Genomic DNA, 18,374 nt, shown 5'->3' on the forward strand with positions numbered 1-18,374 from the left:
AAGACCTTGATTGTGGTCGGGAGGAGATCTATATAGGTAACAAAGGGGGGTGTGTGGTCCCATTTGATAGGTCAGATGGGGGGGGGGGGGGGGGGGTACAGGTTTGGAGAGAAAGGGGAGGGGAATGTCTTATTCCACAGAGAGGGGGGGGCACAGGTAATGGGGACACAGGGGAGGGGAGTATATTTACATGAGGACAATATATTATACCACAGTAGTAATAACTGTGAATTGAACTTGCATTGCTGCACTATAGTCCATCCGTTGCAAGTCAACGCCCCCCCCCCCCCTCCATCCATTAACTCAACTGGACTGTCACTGTAATATTTATGTACAGTTGTACAGTGTCCTCCACCCACCCCTCCTACCAAACCCCCCCACCCCACCCACCCAACCACCTCCAATGTACAGTCAGATTGGTTATTTTTGGTTGATGTTGAAAAAGCTATGTTGATTCAATATTTAATTACAGATACCATTTCAACATTTGAAAAACTGTCGTTGACTCAATTTAGTATAGATTCCCCCTCCCCTCCTCCCCTCCTCCCCCTCCCCTCCCCTTCGAGAGGGTATAGTCCTAAGCAACTCGCGAGACCTAGAAGATCTCACGGGACTTGAGGTATTCAAACGTAACTTTGGCGCGATGGTGTCTTCACTGACTGGCTTGACAAATAGTCTGAGCCAAACTCCTTGGTAAGTCATTGACAATATAATGTATTATGCCATTCACATACCATAATCTTGCTGTCATCGTTTGACTACATGCTACTTTGTGAATTATTACCGTGGTGGCAACTAGTAGGCTACAGTGCAGAACAAAGCTTGTTAGCATTATTAGCTAACATGCTAGATAGTATACTAGTTAACTGGTAAGTGAGTTCTTATGGGAATAGTATGATCCCGTTCAGATACCATCACCGGGCTGTTATCGTTTGACTAAATGTTATCTCTGTGCCGTGGCAAATAGTTTGGAGCTTGTTTTAGCAAATAGTGATGCATATTATTACAGCTACTAACGTTACGACAAGTCCAAGATCTCCAAGAAAGGGGTTATAGCATGCGGGTTAAGTGATCATTATATGATATTCTGTACCCGCAAAAAACTAAAACAAAAGGCTGGCTGCCACAAAACAGTCACATCTAGAGACCTCAAAACCTACTCTAGCGAGGCCTTTAACCTTGAACTGGAGAGCCTGGACTGGTCAGATGAACTCAATGGTACACTGGTTGAAGAAACATGGCTTGGTTTCAAAACCAAATTCTCAACAATACTAAACGACATGGCCCCCCTAAGAACCACCAGGGTAAAAAATCGCGCTGAGCCGTGGATGCCGCTATGAAAACCAGAGACAAAAAATGCTCTGAGTTTCGTAAAAGTCAGTCAAAGCTTACTAAAAGCACGAGCAGTGAACTCCAAGCCCACGTGACTGAACTCAAACTAGAAAGAAACAGACTAAGAAACGACGTAAACTCCATGATCAAAACTGCAAAAAAGAATTTCATCAATGACAAAACTGAGGAAAACAAAAACAAACCACGTGAACTTTGGAAATTACTCAATAATCAACTAGGATGCAGTAAAAAACTTAAAACCAGATTCTCAAACATAAACATAAAAACGGACAACACGCTCATCACAGACAAGCTGGATGTAGCCAATTACTTAAACATTTTCTTCACAAACATAGCCACAACACTGGTAAACAAACTACCCTCCCACTCAGGGCTTTATGGGGTAGAACACATAGTAGCTTACTACAAAAACCTAGGGGTCCGCAAGGACGACTTCAAACTGGAAATGGTAACAACAGATGAGGTACTCAATAAACTGAGCGCCCTCCAACCTAACAAGGCCACTGGCCATGACAACATCCCCTCCAAATTCCTCAGAGACTCAGCAGCCGCCATCACCCCAATCATCACACACATAATAAACCTCTCCATAAAACAGGGACACGTCCCCAAGGACTTCAAAATTGCGAGGGTGACCCCTCTGCACAAAAAGGGCAGCAAATTAGACCCAGGCAACTACCGCCCTGTTTCTATTCTCACCTCCATCTCGAAAGTCATGGAAAAAATAGTCTACGAACAGGTCGAAAAGTACCTAGCGGAAAAAAATCTAATCTACGAATTCCAATCTGGCTTCAGAACATCCCACTCCACTGACACATGCCTTCTCTATTTGAATGACCACATCAAACAAGAGGTGGACGCAGGCAAATACTGCGGCATGGTCATGCTGGACCTACAAAAGGCCTTTGACACGGTCAATCACTCCATTCTGATTGACAAGCTAAAAGCAATTGGTTTTGATAGCCTATCAGTGAGCTGGATGCAATCCTACCTTGAGGGGAGGGAACAGATGGTGGAGGTAAACGGTACCCTATCCCCCCCCCTCACAGTGAGCTGTGGTGTTCCACAAGGAAGCATACTAGGACCGCTACTGTTCCTAATTTATGCAAATGACATGTCGTCAGCTTGTGACTGCAACTTGTTCCTGTTTGCGGACGACTCAGCCCTGCTGGTCTCTGACAAGAACAAGTTACAGGTTGAAAAAACCCTCAGCTCGGAACTAGGCAGAATCTGCATATGGCTCGCTGATAACAAACTATCATTATACATGGGCAAAACAGAGTCCATTCTCTTCGGTTCAAATAACAAACTCAGCAAGACCGACGGCTTCTCAGTTACAGTGGGTGACAATATTGTCACAAGGAAAGATGAAATTACCTACCTGGGTTCCATCCTAGAGGCTAATCTCTCCGGTGACAAAATGGCATCCAATGTAATAAAAAAAGTCAACCAACGAACTCGATTCTTGTACCGGATCTCCTCTCTGGTAAACAAGAATACCCTGAAGACTCTGGCAGGAGCACTCATTCAGGGGTACTACGACTATGCTTGCACCTCATGGTACCAAAGCACCTCAAAGGCGCTAAAAACAAAATTACAAACATCTCAAAACAAACTGGTCAGACTACTGCTTGACCTTACTCCTAGAACCCACCTCACCCCTGCCCACTTTGACAACCTAGGATGGCTTAGAGTAGATGACAGAGTACAGCAACTTGCAATGGGCCTGGTCTACAAGATACACTACACGACCAAGGTACCCATGTACATGGCAAAATACTTCCCAAAGGTCAGTGAATACCACGATCACAACACCAGAGGGAGCTCCACAAATCATGTTAAACCCAGATTCGGCTCAAATAAGGGACTAAACACGTTTCGCAATTATGCCACATCAATGTGGAACGCCCTACCCAAAGCTGTAAAGGAATGTGGATCACTACCCACTTTCAAAACCTCTCTCAAGAGACACCTACGGGAGACTGCAATTCAACACTGGCCCCTGTAAATATCCTAACCCAACCCCCTCCAATGTACAGTCATTTACCTAGTATGGTTTTGTCAATAGTCCAATGTACAATTTTGTTTGTTTGTACAGAGTCTCCCCCCCCTCAATGTACAGTTTTGCTTGCTTATACAGTGTGCCCCCCCCCCCCCCCCCCCAACCACCTCCAATGTAAATTACCCAGTATGGTTGTCAATATCCCAGTGTACCCAACCCCCCCCACCCAACCTCCTCCAATGTACAGTTTCTACGTCAAATGTATATACTCCCTTTTCTTGACTCCTTCTGTATCACAAACAGTACTGTATTTGCAAATCTGGTATGTCATAAATGTATAGATGTAGCAGTACTGACTATCTGTATGTCATGTATGTCATATATGTCCTGATGAATTGAAAATGGGGGACCCTGGTGGAAACAAGACGAAAGTCTTTCTCTGGTCTGCATCCCCTTAACAATTGTGTGTATTGAGCTGTACTGTATTGTACCCATTCTGCAATCTGTTAATAAAGTTTTCAATCAATCAATCAATCAAGCTAGCTAGCATGCTAGCTAACGTTAGTCTGCCATTTTGTTTCGTGATTAAAATGTACGTTTTTAATAGTTACATAAGCATTGTTGTAACTAGTGTTAACAAATACTTTATTATAGTTCAATTGTGTTAAACTTGGGACACAGCCATGGCTCTATATTTTATTTCGTTTTGTATGAGGCATTTTAGCTTGAAGTTGTTGTGTTGCATTGTGGGTCTTCAGCACAAAGGAATCCCTTGCTGAGGGTAAGATGGTTTTCTGTCTGCTCAGACTCAGAATACTTAATTAACATGATCTGTGCTTCATAAAAAACAGATATTGTTTATCTGGTTTTGGTTATTTTGCACAGTAAATACTTATTCAGGCCTACCTGCAATTCAGAATTTAATCCAGCAGCGCGGCAGTGATGTTCATTCTGCCTTTTGTTATATATAAAAAATGGGGCTTTGAAAGACTGAAAGACTGATATATTTGAACTCCTGCTACTCTAAACATATATATATATATATATATATATATATATAATATACACAGTCTTGATAAATTGCATACAAGGTTTTTTGAATATTTTGATCGTCTTCTTTTTAGAATTCGCTGGCAATCATCGCCACCCCCAAGGCTATCAAGGTGAGTTAACTAACACATTCTCAAATCATGTTTTGTTTTTACCACCAGACATGCGCTAGGTATATGGAGCTAGGTACACTTGCTACTGTAGGCTATATGGTGCTCATTGATAACTACTTTGATGGTGCTTATTTTTTCCTTATTTTGTTAATTATGTTGCTCTTTCTCTAGGAATGCCAATGTATAACTCCAGCCCCTATTACCACACTGCCATTGATTCAGCTCAGTAAGTATTATCTTTCAATTCAATATTGTCTGTCTCTCTCACCCCACTTCAAACTTCACACCTTTATCTGTGTTTTCATCTCTGTCTTTCTGTCTCTCTCACCCCGACCCCCTCCACTTCACACAACACCTACATTGCCAAAGCCTTTGTCATTTGATGACACAGCAGTGCTATGTCTGTCTCTCCCTCTATCTCCGTCTCCCTCTCTCACTGGCATAACATTTTTATTGTCGTATTCAATATTTCAGAGATTCTTCGCCAGAGGAACTTGAAGCCATTCCTGAATTACCACCAGAGACCAGCAGTTGCACGCAGGCAGAGACTGCCTGTAGCGTGAGTTGAATTTTATACACAAGTTCACTGGTGTTTATTCTTATATAAAACGTCTCTAAAGACGTATGTTTACCTTTGCATTGATTGGCGGATTTTTGACTGAAGACATTGGATCTTTCCTGCTCTCCCATCCAAGTCCCAGGTTGTAATGACGTAATCATGACACTTAGTTGATTTTGAGTAGACAATTACTCGTTGCATCTGGGCTCATAGTCATAGCCATATAGCCATATAGGAATGACCGCTACACCGTCGCGCCAATAGCTGCCGAGGGAGGGAGAGTTAAGCGATTTCTTTGTCATTCAGACAGATTCTCCTATCTGCACCTATCTGACACGTATAGCCACTGATGGTGGAGAAGTGCTGTCCAATTAGCCATTTTGGGGAAATTCAGGCATAAAATAATATTCTGTTGTGTGTCACTGTCAATCCAATATTTCAGAGATTCTTCGCCAGTTGCGGGAAGTTTGTCACCACCTGAAGACGCAGACCACCACCTGAAGCCCATGTAGAATTGTGAGTTGAATTTTATACACGATAGATCAGTGGTTCTCAAACTTTTTACACCAAGTACCACCTGAGAATGTAGCTGGCTCTCCAAGTACCACCATATGACCGGCGTTAAAATACAGTCTATTCAGCTATGCACAGTTCACGCAGGAGGCAAATGTATTCCTAATACCATTATTTATTGTTAACTTTTGTCAGACACAGCCACAATGTACAAAGGGATAGCACTAGAACTAGCAAACGCTTCCACACAACTCATACAATGCAAGGGGCATTGAGAACATAATAACTAACATTCTCACATAGCAAGTGAGAAAATTAAGAACAACTGTATTTCAGCAAATGTACTTAATCTCTCTCTCTCTCTCTCTCTCTCTCTCTCTCTCTCTCTCTCTCTCTCTCTCTCTCTCTCTCTCTCTCACACAGCAATCAATTGTCCATCATTCTCTCTCTCTCTATCTCTCTCTCTCACACACACACACACACACACACACACACACACACACACACACACACACACACACACACACACACACACACACACACACACACACACACACACACACACACACACACACACACACACACACACACACACACACACACACACACACACACACAATTATTTTGTTACAAAAACTTAATTTCCTGCATTCTGGTGCAGGACTTTTTGAAATTTTACCATTTAAATGCCAGTTTGTGTGATGGCATCACAAATTATTGTTAAAATAAACACACAAAGTAAAATATGTTCAATAGGATAGGAGCCCCGCATTTAGTGATCTAGGAGGCAAGTATTTTGTAATAAGATCAGATAGATAGAGCTATCACAAAATAAAGAAATGAGGCTCATCGTGCTCGCAAGCCACTGTCTAAAGTCTAATTGTGTTCTCAGAGGGATGACACTGGTGATCTACACCTCTACCAGAGGCCAGCAGCCAGAGGGGGACCCTGCTGACCACAAGGCCATCTGAATCATCCTATGCTGAATTGACATGGATGGCATCTCCCTTAAGCTGATGTGAGTATAACTTCCATGTACAAACACAAACACACCCACTCTATCTATATCTCTCTTCTAGGACATGTCATCATCATCAAACCTTTATTTAATTCTTGGGAGAACAGCAGGGTTGTAAAAAAAAGTGTAAACATCTTCAAATCATTATTAACACATCCACGCTGTAAAGCGTTATTGCCCGCCATGCTTTGACCGCCAGATCTCGCTGTACAGCGTTATTGAGATCAATATTGAATTTTTTCGCCATGGCATTCAAAATTCATATATACACCCATGGCCGCCTAGTTATAGTTGAAAGTGGGGGTGCAAGATTCTTTTTTATTCTTTTTTTTTAAATTTTTTTTTTTTTTTTACATTTAATGAACACCTGTATGTGCAATTTCCTGCAATATAGAGCCTTCAATCTTGACCAAAATAACAAAACTCAGTTTATATTGCAGTATGATAGCTATAATAATAATAACTTCACTGCGAGGGCTCTTTTAGCTAACGCTAGCTAGGCACGTATGATAGCCAATTAATATTATAATAATAATAATAACTTTCCCATCCTCCCAAAGCCCCTCCGGCCCCGTTCACATCCGCAGCGGCAGTACCAACAACAACAACAACAATTAATTGACGCTATCAATAGCCCCAGTGAGCGCGGCGGCTGAATGAATGAATGAATGAAAACTTTATTTAACAGATTGCAGAATGGGTACAATACAGTACGGCTCAATACACACAATTGTTAAGGGGATGCAGACCAGAGAAAGACGTTTGTCTTGTTTACATCAGGGTCCATACTAGCCCCTTTCGTGACTGTGCTGCACCGAGTGAATCCACAGTCACTTGCTCCTCAATGGGCAACCAACCTAGATTTACCCTGAAGGACTGGTTCTGGCCGAACCGTTCGTTATACAAGTATCACAGAGACATTACAAATGTGCTCACAGTTGCACGAGGGTTTCGGACAGAGATACGGGATGGTGCGCAGGCGCTGTGATCACCCAACGGCGGAAATAATGCCGCTTTGAGCAGTTTATAAAAAAATATTAAAAATATTTATTAGCAACACCGAGCTTTCAAACCATCCCGTATCTCTGTCCGAACCCCTCGTGCAACTGTGAGCACCTTTGTAATGTCTCTGTGATACTTGTATAACGAACGGTTCGGCCAGAACCAGTCCTTCAGGGTAAATCTAGGTTGGTTTCCCATTGAGGAGCAAGTGACTGTGGATTCACACAGCCTGAATTTTTCAATGGCATTCGAAAAAGCCGCCTCCTCCCCCAACATGTCGTATACGTCATGCCGACGAACCGTGGCCCGTGGGCACTGGATCAAACCATTAAAGTGGGGGGTCACACAATCTTTGGAAACTTAAAAACTTGCTATTAAGTGTCATTGCGTATTATTAATTTGATTGAAATTACGTAGTTATGGTTAGATTTATATATGGGATGGGGGGGGTATATCATATTTTTCATATGATTAAAAAGTGGGGGAGCAAAATCAGACGTTTGCCCCCCCATGTTCAATAGTCGTAGAGCAGATGCTTCGCGTGCTCTATTGCGCAGGCGTCTATGTATACACCTCCAACGCTGCAGCTGGACCCTACGGCTCAATACAACGACGGCTCAATACCGCCACCTGGTGGATGGTCGGGCGAGTTACACTCGAACAACAGGAAGTGGGGGCTGTGCGTCAATTAAATTCATCCGGCCGTCAGACATTGTTGCAAGGCTCCCGACAGACACTATAGTACATATGGATCGCTTTATAAACTTAATAATCGATATGATTTTGGCGTTTATTGCGACATACAAACCCGAAATGGACCTAGGCGATCGACTTCCTATACTTGGGATATTTCACCGCCAGTCTCTTTGACGCACGGTAAGAGGACACTAACGTTATTTCCAGCCCAATTTATTCATTTCACTGCAAACCATCTGATCAATATATCACCCATACTACATAAAGCATTTACTGACGATCACGTAATTATAAACGCCCCCCCCCCCCCCCCCTTTCCTCCGTGCATGATGACGCATAACGTATACGATCATATACAGTTGAATTTTTTAATATAGCGTGTCTAGGGAATAAGCGGCAATCGATGCATTTAGGTCTATAACTCACGTTCTAGGAATTACTACAGAAAATGATAAAACATACTTATATTCTAGAAGGTATTTTTGTATGAATGTATGAATGAAAAAGTATAACGTTCCTACATCCTGAACAATAGATAATCGATGTTGAATGCAGGCATTAAAGTGTTCCATCTCAAGACGGATGTCCGTCAATTTGATTGGGGAGATCCGTCAATTTGATTCGCAGTCTAACGGAATTGACTACCTGGTATAATATGATTTGTAGATGCATACAGATTGAAACAAAATTGAGCCAATCAGAGGCACCAAATATCATGAAAAGGGAATTTTTTCTACCGAGGCGGCGCCAAGCAGTCATCACTCAGGGGCTCGAGTGGTTGCAGCTGGAGGCTATTGGGCGAGTGACATTTGCGAGGTCTGTCCGCCACAAGGCAGGGTAACAAAATAGTTGTGTCCCCTGCTGTGGTTGTGAGTATAGTATACGTTTATTAGCTTAACTCCGTAGCAACATCACACAGGTGTATCTGTAGACAGTCTCCTCCCCACCGTATGTATCTTTTTTCCTACCACCCACCCCCTCCTAATGTACAGTCCCGGACTTTCCAGTGAATCATAGTGTCCTTTTTTAATTTTCCCAGATGCACCATGCACCAAGGATCCAGCTGATTACTGCCAATCTGGAGGATTGTTCCTTATCTGCTCTTCACTTGTGCCACTGATTCATTGACCTTTTGTGGTGTGGTATGTTTTGATTTTTACTTAGTAATACACTGTATAGTTGGGATTCTGAATTAAACAGTATAATGTTCACATATATTATGGAGCCCCCAGGGGTCGGGAGAATATTGTGGAAAACAATATAAAAATTAAATGGTAAAGCTAAAAAACTGTAGACCTGACCACAACCCCCTCGGTTCAACAGCACAATATGTTGCTTTCTCCGCTTTTAAAAGTTGAAATCATCTGATGACATTGAAGGGATAGTTCAGAATTGTGGACATAAAGTTTAATTTACTACTTGGCCATTATGTTATGTTCAATGGACTGCACTTATATAGCAATAGCACTTTTATCCAAAGCGCGTATGGCCTCTCATTCACCTATTCACCAGTGGCGAATCCTTATGGAAGCCAACGGAAGCCATGCCTCCCTAATATTAAAATATGAATTAATATCAAATATGAAATATGAAAATTGTTTATAGTTTACATTCTTTTTCATCTGTGCATCTGTGTTATATATATATATATATTTTTTTAAATGTCTCCCTCTTCTCCTTCTCACTCCCTCTAACACACTGTCAGCCTCACTATGCTCACTGCAGCAGGAGAGGAGGCAGATGGTAGGTCTCTTTCTCCAGGCTTCCAGCATTATAGAGTCCAAATCCGATCCTAGCCAATCAGATTCGAGCTGACTGCCACACCCTAAAAGTTTAAAACGGGGCTGAGAGGAAAACACTCAGCATATTTTCCCCTCTGCACTCTGAACATTGTATTAACCCGTAACTGTTCCCACGGGCCGAATATTGCCCCGATCCTTGCGAGACTAAATCCACGGCGACCTCTCGGCGTGCCGAAGCTTTTCCTAAATCTCTTCCATCATCGAAAATGAGGGGAAAAGGTCGGCTCGCGACCCTGAAAATGTCGCGTGATTTTAAAAACGCTGTATTAAGTGAGCCTATTATGGGATCCACGCGAGCTTTCTATCGTGGAAACATCTGGGCGTCCCGCAACTTTTACTCAATCACATGTAGCCCCTAAAATGCTTAGAAAAGGAAAACAGAAAGCGTGGAATAAACTCGCCGAAACGGAAAAGTGTCCCACGGGCGCGCCGTGATTCCGATCCGCGTGAAAATATTCACGGCCATAGATGAGACCGTGGGACACCTTTTTGCAACCGAATATGTGTCTCGAATTTGCTCCCACGCGGCGCGCAAAATCGTGCAAGGAAAAATCGGACCAAAAATTAACCAATGCTCCAGCAGTATTAATGACCCTGATGTAAACAAGACAAACGTCTTTCTCTGGTCTGCATCCCCTTATACAATTGTGTGTATTGAGCCGTACTGTATTGTACCCATTCTGCAATCTGTTAATTAAATAAGAAGAAAGTTTGACTGGCCGCCGAGCCATACTGTAGTGTACATGGTGACTGCTTACAAAAAAAAATTAAAAAATATTAATAAAAATATTTAATATTTTTTTTTTTATAATTTTTTTTTGGCTTCCCCTGTTATTTTACCCACGCGACGCCACTGCTATTCACACACATTCACACACCAATGGTGGCAGCTGCCATGCATATTGATCCATAAATAGTGTTTAGATTGTACTTCTATAGGTTTTTAACTTTACATACTGTATTTAAACATTACATTTGAACAAACACTGCAAGCTAAAGTTTTAAATCATTTGAATCTGTTTTATACAGCACACTTGCTTCCAAAATAAAGCAGTTTTACAATCCTGAGCATTTGTTAACACTTGAAGCTTTTTGTTTCTAACAATCTGTACAATAAAAGTGTCTGTCTGATTAACTTTTAGTGGTGCCAATTTATTGAAGGAGTTTGATTGTAACAATTTAGGAAAGATCTGTAAAATAACAGTGTTTCTCTGCTGAGTTTTTAGTGGCATAACTTTATTGAAGGAGTTTGATTGTAATAATTATGGGAAAACCTGTAAAATAACAGTGTTTCACTGCTGAACTTTAAGTTCTGTCACTTTATTGAAGGAGTTTGATCGTAATAATTGAGGAAAAACCTGTGAAATAACAGTGTTTCACTGCTGAACTTTGAGTTCTGTCACTTAATTGAAGGAGTTTGATTGTAATAATTATGGGAAAACCTGTAAAATAACAGTGTTTCACTGCTGAACTTTAAGTTCTGTCACTTTATTGAAGGAGTTTGATCGTAATAATTGAGGAAAAACCTGTGAAATAACAGTGTTTCACTGCTGAACTTTAAGTTCTGTCACTTTATTGAAGGAGTTTGATCGTAATAATTTAGGAAAAACCTGTGAAATAACAGTGTTTCACTGCTGAACTTTGAGTTCTGTCACTTAATTGAAGGAGTTTGATTGTAATAATTATGGGAAAACCTGTAAAATAACAGTGTTTCACTGCTGAACTTTAAGTTCTGTCACTTTATTGAAGGAGTTTGATCGTAATAATTGAGGAAAAACCTGTGAAATAACAGTGTTTCACTGCTGAACTTTAAGTTCTGTCACTTAATTGAAGGAGTTTGATTGTAATAATTATGGAAAAACCTGTGAAATAACAGTGTTTCACTGCTGAACTTTGAGTTCTGTCACTTAATTGAAGGAGTTTGATTGTAATAATTATGGGAAAACATGTAAAATAACAGTGTTTCACTGCTGAACTTTGAGTTCTGTCACTTAATTGAAGGAGTTTGATTGTAATAATTATGGGAAAACCTGTAAAATAACAGTGTTTCACTGCTGAACTTTAAGTTCAGTCACTTTATTGAAGGAGTTTGATCGTAATAATTTAGGAAAAACCTGTGAAATAACAGTGTTTCACTGCTGAACTTTGAGTTCTGTCACTAAATTGAAGGAGTTTGATTGTAATAATTATGGGAAAACATGTAAAATAACAGTGTTTCACTGCTGAACTTTAAGTTCTGTCACTTTATTGAAGGAGTTTGATCGTAATAATTTTGGAAAAACCTGCCAAATAACAGTGTTTCACTGCTGAACTTTAAGTTATGTCACTTAATTGAAGGTGTTTCATCGTAATCATTTTTGAAAAACTTGTGAAATAACAGTGTTTCACTGCTGAACTTTAAGTTCTGTCACTTTATTGAAGGAGTTTGATTGTAACAATTTAGGAAAAACCTGTGAAATAACAGTGTTTCACTGCTGAACTTTGAGTTCTGTCACTTAATTGAAGGAGTTTGATTGTAATAATTATGGGAAAACCTGTAAAATAACAGTGTTTCACTGCTGAACTTTAAGTTCTGTCACTTTATTGAAGGAGTTTGATCGTAATAATTGAGGAAAAACCTGTGAAATAACAGTGTTTCACTGCTGAACTTTGAGTTCTGTCACTTAATTGAAGGAGTTTGATTGTAATAATTATGGGAAAACCTGTAAAATAACAGTGTTTCACTGCTGAACTTTAAGTTCTGTCACTTTATTGAAGGAGTTTGATCGTAATAATTGAGGAAAAACCTGTGAAATAACAGTGTTTCACTGCTGAACTTTAAGTTCTGTCACTTTATTGAAGGAGTTTGATCGTAATAATTTAGGAAAAAGCTGTGAAATAACAGTGTTTCAATGCTGAACTTTGAGTTCTGTCACTTAATTGAAGGAGTTTGATTGTAATAATTATGGGAAAACCTGTAAAATAACAGTGTTTCACTGCTGAACTTTAAGATCTGTCACTTTATTGAAGGAGTTTGATCGTAATAATTGAGGAAAAACCTGTGAAATAACAGTGTTTCACTGCTGAACTTTAAGTTCTGTCACTTAATTGAAGGAGTTTGATTGTAATAATTATGGAAAAACCTGTGAAATAACAGTGTTTCACTGCTGAACTTTGAGTTCTGTCACTTAATTGAAGGAGTTTGATTGTAATAATTATGGGAAAACATGTGAAATAACAGTGTTTCACTGCTGAACTTTAAGTTCTGTCACTTTATTGAAGGAGTTTGATCGTAATAATTTAGGAAAAACCTGTGAAATAACAGTGTTTCACTGCTGAACTTTGAGTTATGTCACTTAATTGAAGGAGTTTGATTGTAATAATTATGGGAAAACATGTAAAATAACAGTGTTTCACTGCTGAACTTTAAGTTCTGTCACTTTATTGAAGGAGTTTGATCGTAATAATTTAGGAAAAACCTGTGAAATAACAGTGTTTCACTGCTGAACTTTGAGTGCTGTCACTTAATTGAAGGAGTTTGATTGTAATAATTCTGGGAAAACATGTAAAATAACAGTGTTTCACTGCTGAACTTTAAGTTCTGTCACTTTATTGAAGGAGTTTGATCATAATAATTATGGGAAAACCTGTAAAATAACAGTGTTTCACTGCTGAACTTTAAGTTCTGTCACTTTATTGAAGGAGTTTGATCGTAATAATTGAGGAAAAACCTGTGAAATAACAGTGTTTCACTGCTGAACTTTGAGTTCTGTCACTTAATTGAAGGAGTTTGATTGTAATAATTATGGGAAAACCTGTAAAATAACAGTGTTTCACTGCTGAACTTTAAGTTCTGTCACTTTATTGAAGGAGTTTGATCGTAATAATTGAGGAAAAACCTGTGAAATAACAGTGTTTCACTGCTGAACTTTAAGTTCTGTCACTTTATTGAAGGAGTTTGATCGTAATAATTTAGGAAAAACCTGTGAAATAACAGTGTTTCACTGCTGAACTTTGAGTTATGTCACTTAATTGAAGGAGTTTGATTGTAATAATTATGGGAAAACATGTAAAATAACAGTGTTTCACTGCTGAACTTTAAGTTCTGTCACTTTATTGAAGGAGTTTGATCGTAATAATTTAGGAAAAACCTGTGAAATAACAGTGTTTCACTGCTGAACTTTGAGTGCTGTCACTTAATTGAAGGAGTTTGATTGTAATAATTCTGGGAAAACATGTAAAATAACAGTGTTTCACTGCTGAACTTTAAGTTCTGTCACTTTATTGAAGGAGTTTGATCATAATAATTATGGGAAAACCTGTAAAATAACAGTGTTTCACTGCTGAACTTTAAGTTCTGTCACTTTATTGAAGGAGTTTGATCGTAATAATTGAGGAAAAACCTGTGAAATAACAGTGTTTCACTGCTGAACTTTGAGTTCTGTCACTTAATTGAAGGAGTTTGATTGTAATAATTATGGGAAAACCTGTAAAATAACAGTGTTTCACTGCTGAACTTTAAGTTCTGTCACTTTATTGAAGGAGTTTGATCGTAATAATTGAGGAAAAACCTGTGAAATAACAGTGTTTCACTGCTGAACTTTAAGTTCTGTCACTTTATTGAAGGAGTTTGATCGTAATAATTTAGGAAAAAGCTGTGAAATAACAGTGTTTCAATGCTGAACTTTAAGTTCTGTCACTTTATTGAAGGAGTTTGATCGTAATAATTTAGGAAAAACCTGTGAAATAACAGTGTTTCACTGCTGAACTTTGAGTTCTGTCACTTAATTGAAGGAGTTTGATTGTAATAATTATGGGAAAACATGTAAAATAACAGTGTTTCACTGCTGAACTTTGAGTTCTGTCACTTAATTGAAGGAGTTTGATTGTAATAATTATGGGAAAACCTGTAAAATAACAGTGTTTCACTGCTGAACTTTAAGTTCTGTCACTTTATTGAAGGAGTTTGATCGTAATAATTTAGGAAAAACCTGTGAAATAACAGTGTTTCACTGCTGAACTTTGAGTTCTGTCACTTAATTGAAGGAGTTTGATTGTAATAATTATGGGAAAACATGTAAAATAACAGTGTTTCACTGCTGAACTTTGAGTTCTGTCACTTAATTGAAGGAGTTTGATTGTAATAATTATGGGAAAACCTGTAAAATAACAGTGTTTCACTGCTGAACTTTAAGTTCTGTCACTTTATTGAAGGAGTTTGATCGTAATAATTGAGGAAAAACCTGTGAAATAACAGTGTTTCACTGCTGAACTTTGAGTTCTGTCACTTAATTGAAGGAGTTTGATTGTAATAATTATGGGAAAACCTGTAAAATAACAGTGTTTCACTGCTGAACTTTAAGTTCTGTCACTTTATTGAAGGAGTTTGATCGTAATAATTGAGGAAAAACCTGTGAAATAACAGTGTTTCACTGCTGAACTTTAAGTTCTGTCACTTTATTGAAGGAGTTTGATCGTAATAATTTAGGAAAAAGCTGTGAAATAACAGTGTTTCAATGCTGAACTTTGAGTTCTGTCACTTAATTGAAGGAGTTTGATTGTAATAATTATGGGAAAACCTGTAAAATAACAGTGTTTCACTGCTGAACTTTAAGTTCTGTCACTTTATTGAAGGAGTTTGATCGTAATAATTGAGGAAAAACCTGTGAAATAACAGTGTTTCACTGCTGAACTTTAAGTTCTGTCACTTAATTGAAGGAGTTTGATTGTAATAATTATGGGAAAACCTGTAAAATAACAGTGTTTCACTGCTGAACTTTAAGTTCTGTCACTTTATTGAAGGAGTTTGATCGTAATAATTGAGGAAAAACCTGTGAAATAACAGTGTTTCACTGCTGAACTTTGAGTTCTGTCACTTAATTGAAGGAGTTTGATTGTAATAATTATGGGAAAACATGTAAAATAACAGTGTTTCACTGCTGAACTTTAAGTTCTGTCACTTTATTGAAGGAGTTTGATCGTAATAATTTAGGAAAAACCTGTGAAATAACAGTGTTTCACTGCTGAACTTTGAGTGCTGTCACTTAATTGAAGGAGTTTGATTGTAATAATTCTGGGAAAACATGTAAAATAACAGTGTTTCACTGCTGAACTTTAAGTTCTGTCACTTTATTGAAGGAGTTTGATCATAATAATTTAGGAAAAACCTGTGAAATAACAGTGTTTCACTGCTTAACTTTAAGTTCTGTCACTTTATTGAAGGAGTTTGATCGTAATAATTTAGGAAAGACCTGTGAAATAACAGTGTTTCACTGCTGAACTTTAAGTTCTGTCACTTTATTGAAGGTGTTTGATCATAATAATGTTTCACTGCTGAACCTAACCTGTCAATTAACAGTGGTTCTCTGTTTTCTGGTTCTCAAATAATAAACAGAATTATCTGTAAATATATTGCTTTTCCACTTTATTTTAATTACTTTACTGTAAATTTTACAGTAAATCTCTGTTGCCAAGCTGCCAGACTTTTACCGTTTTTTTACCGATTTTTTTCTTACAGTGTAGGCTACAGTACTAGCATATAATATTTATACTATTATACAACGAGGGCGCCTATAGTAGGCTGACCAAACGTCCTCTTTTGCCCGGACATGTCCTCTTTTCACGCCCTGTCCGGGGCGTCCGGGGGGGGGGGTTATAAATTCATGGAAATGTCCGGGGTTTCATTGTTTTTCAGTTTCAGTTTCAGTTTCACGGCCCTTTGCGAGCATCTAAAGGCTCGGGACTGCATTTTCCGCCGAACATATTAATTACTGAATTAAAGCGATATGCGTTGTCGTTCGAATGCCATCTGAATCGTCAAAATCCGTGCCTCGGTTCTAGAGTTACATGCCGATATGTCAGGCGTGCGACTTTTTACATGGCTTGCCAGATTATCACCCCGGAGAACCATGCAGCTGCAGAGCCGCAGAGCCAGCGGCGCTCTCAGGGCCGCGCTCTGACGGCCGCGCTGTGAGGGCCGCTTAGCAGCGCCACCCACCCAATGGCTGAATTGCCAATGGCTGAATTGGAGTATTTCACTGTGTGGGCACAGCTGCGAGATCCGCGCGGGGCCAGACTCGAGGCCGAGGGAGTAAATGAACTCTACTACTTTCACACAATATCTTGAATGAATGCGTTTATTTATTTCGAACATAAATTGAAAATGAATAATAATAAAAAAACAAGTAATAAACAGATTAAAAAACAAACAAGCAGGAGTATAGAATGAAGTGTAAACGTATGTATTCCTACCCCCTTGATTGATTGATTGATTGAAAACTTTATTAACAGATTTCAGAATGGGTACAATACAGTACGGCTCAATACACACAATTGTTAAGGGGATGCAGACCAGAGAAAGACTTTCGTCTTGTTTACATCAGGGTCCCCCATTTTCAATTCATCATAAATTATGACATACATGACATACAGATAGACAGTACTATTCAGTATACCTTCACACTCTATTATCTTATGCAACTCATATTCACTCCAGAAACTGAAATATACATATACATTGTTGAATGAACAGCCTGTTTCTTGAAGTTAGACTCTCCTCTAAATTGTAACGCCCCTCTCTATAACAGAATTTTTGGATGTTACCCGGGAGTGAATTGTTTCGTGCTTTAAACATGATTTGTGCAGTCTTAAATTCAGCCAGGTCCCAGAGTTTCATGGCATGTGATTTAAAAAAAATTGTGTGTTTGTGTGTTCCAGATATCCTACCTTATTGATAATCAAATCAAAATCAAATGTATTTGTAAGGCCCGACAACACACGTTAATGTCCCTTCAGGCCCATGTCCCTACAGGCTATGGATTTGCGGTATTTTCCAGCTTATACAAAAAATATATATATTATTTTGGAATATTGCAACTATACTACACAAAAACGTGAGTACACAAGTTCAACTCATGTTCAGCCCATATGTTACTCATTAGCACTAAAAGTGATTTTTCTTTATTGTGTACGAAACTTCAAAATGTTATCTTTCAAAAGAGACCAGGCTTATATGCATGTGCTATAAGCATAAAATATAAAGATAAGCTTTGCAAAAAAAGTATGCAGTCCTCAAGTTCAAGTAAAAAAAAATGCCACTTTTCTGGGCGCATGTTATGTGGTTACATATGGGATATTGCAACCACTGCAGAAAAATGTGAGTACACAAGTTCACGTTCAACTCAAGTTCAGACCTATATGCTCTATTTCATTAGCACTAAAAGTGATTTTCCTTTTTTGCATTAGTAACTTCAGAATGTTATCTTTCAAAAGAGACCAGGCTTATGCA

The 18,374-nt window shown here is 39.0% G+C and overlaps 1 long non-coding RNA gene across 1 annotated transcript; it reads left to right on the top strand.

Moving 5' to 3' along the window:
- Positions 1-5,519: 5,519 nt before the first annotated feature.
- On the top strand, positions 5,520-9,478 carry LOC311228531. Its single transcript, XR_014619668.1, has 3 exons — positions 5,520-5,593; positions 6,483-6,608; positions 9,346-9,478. It is a non-coding gene; the product is annotated as an uncharacterized lncRNA (long non-coding RNA).
- Positions 9,479-18,374: the final 8,896 nt, after the last annotated feature.

This window comes from Notolepis coatsorum (genome assembly GCF_963971535.1).
Source record: "Notolepis coatsorum genome assembly, chromosome: 5".
Lineage (NCBI taxonomy): Eukaryota > Metazoa > Chordata > Actinopteri > Aulopiformes > Paralepididae > Notolepis > Notolepis coatsorum.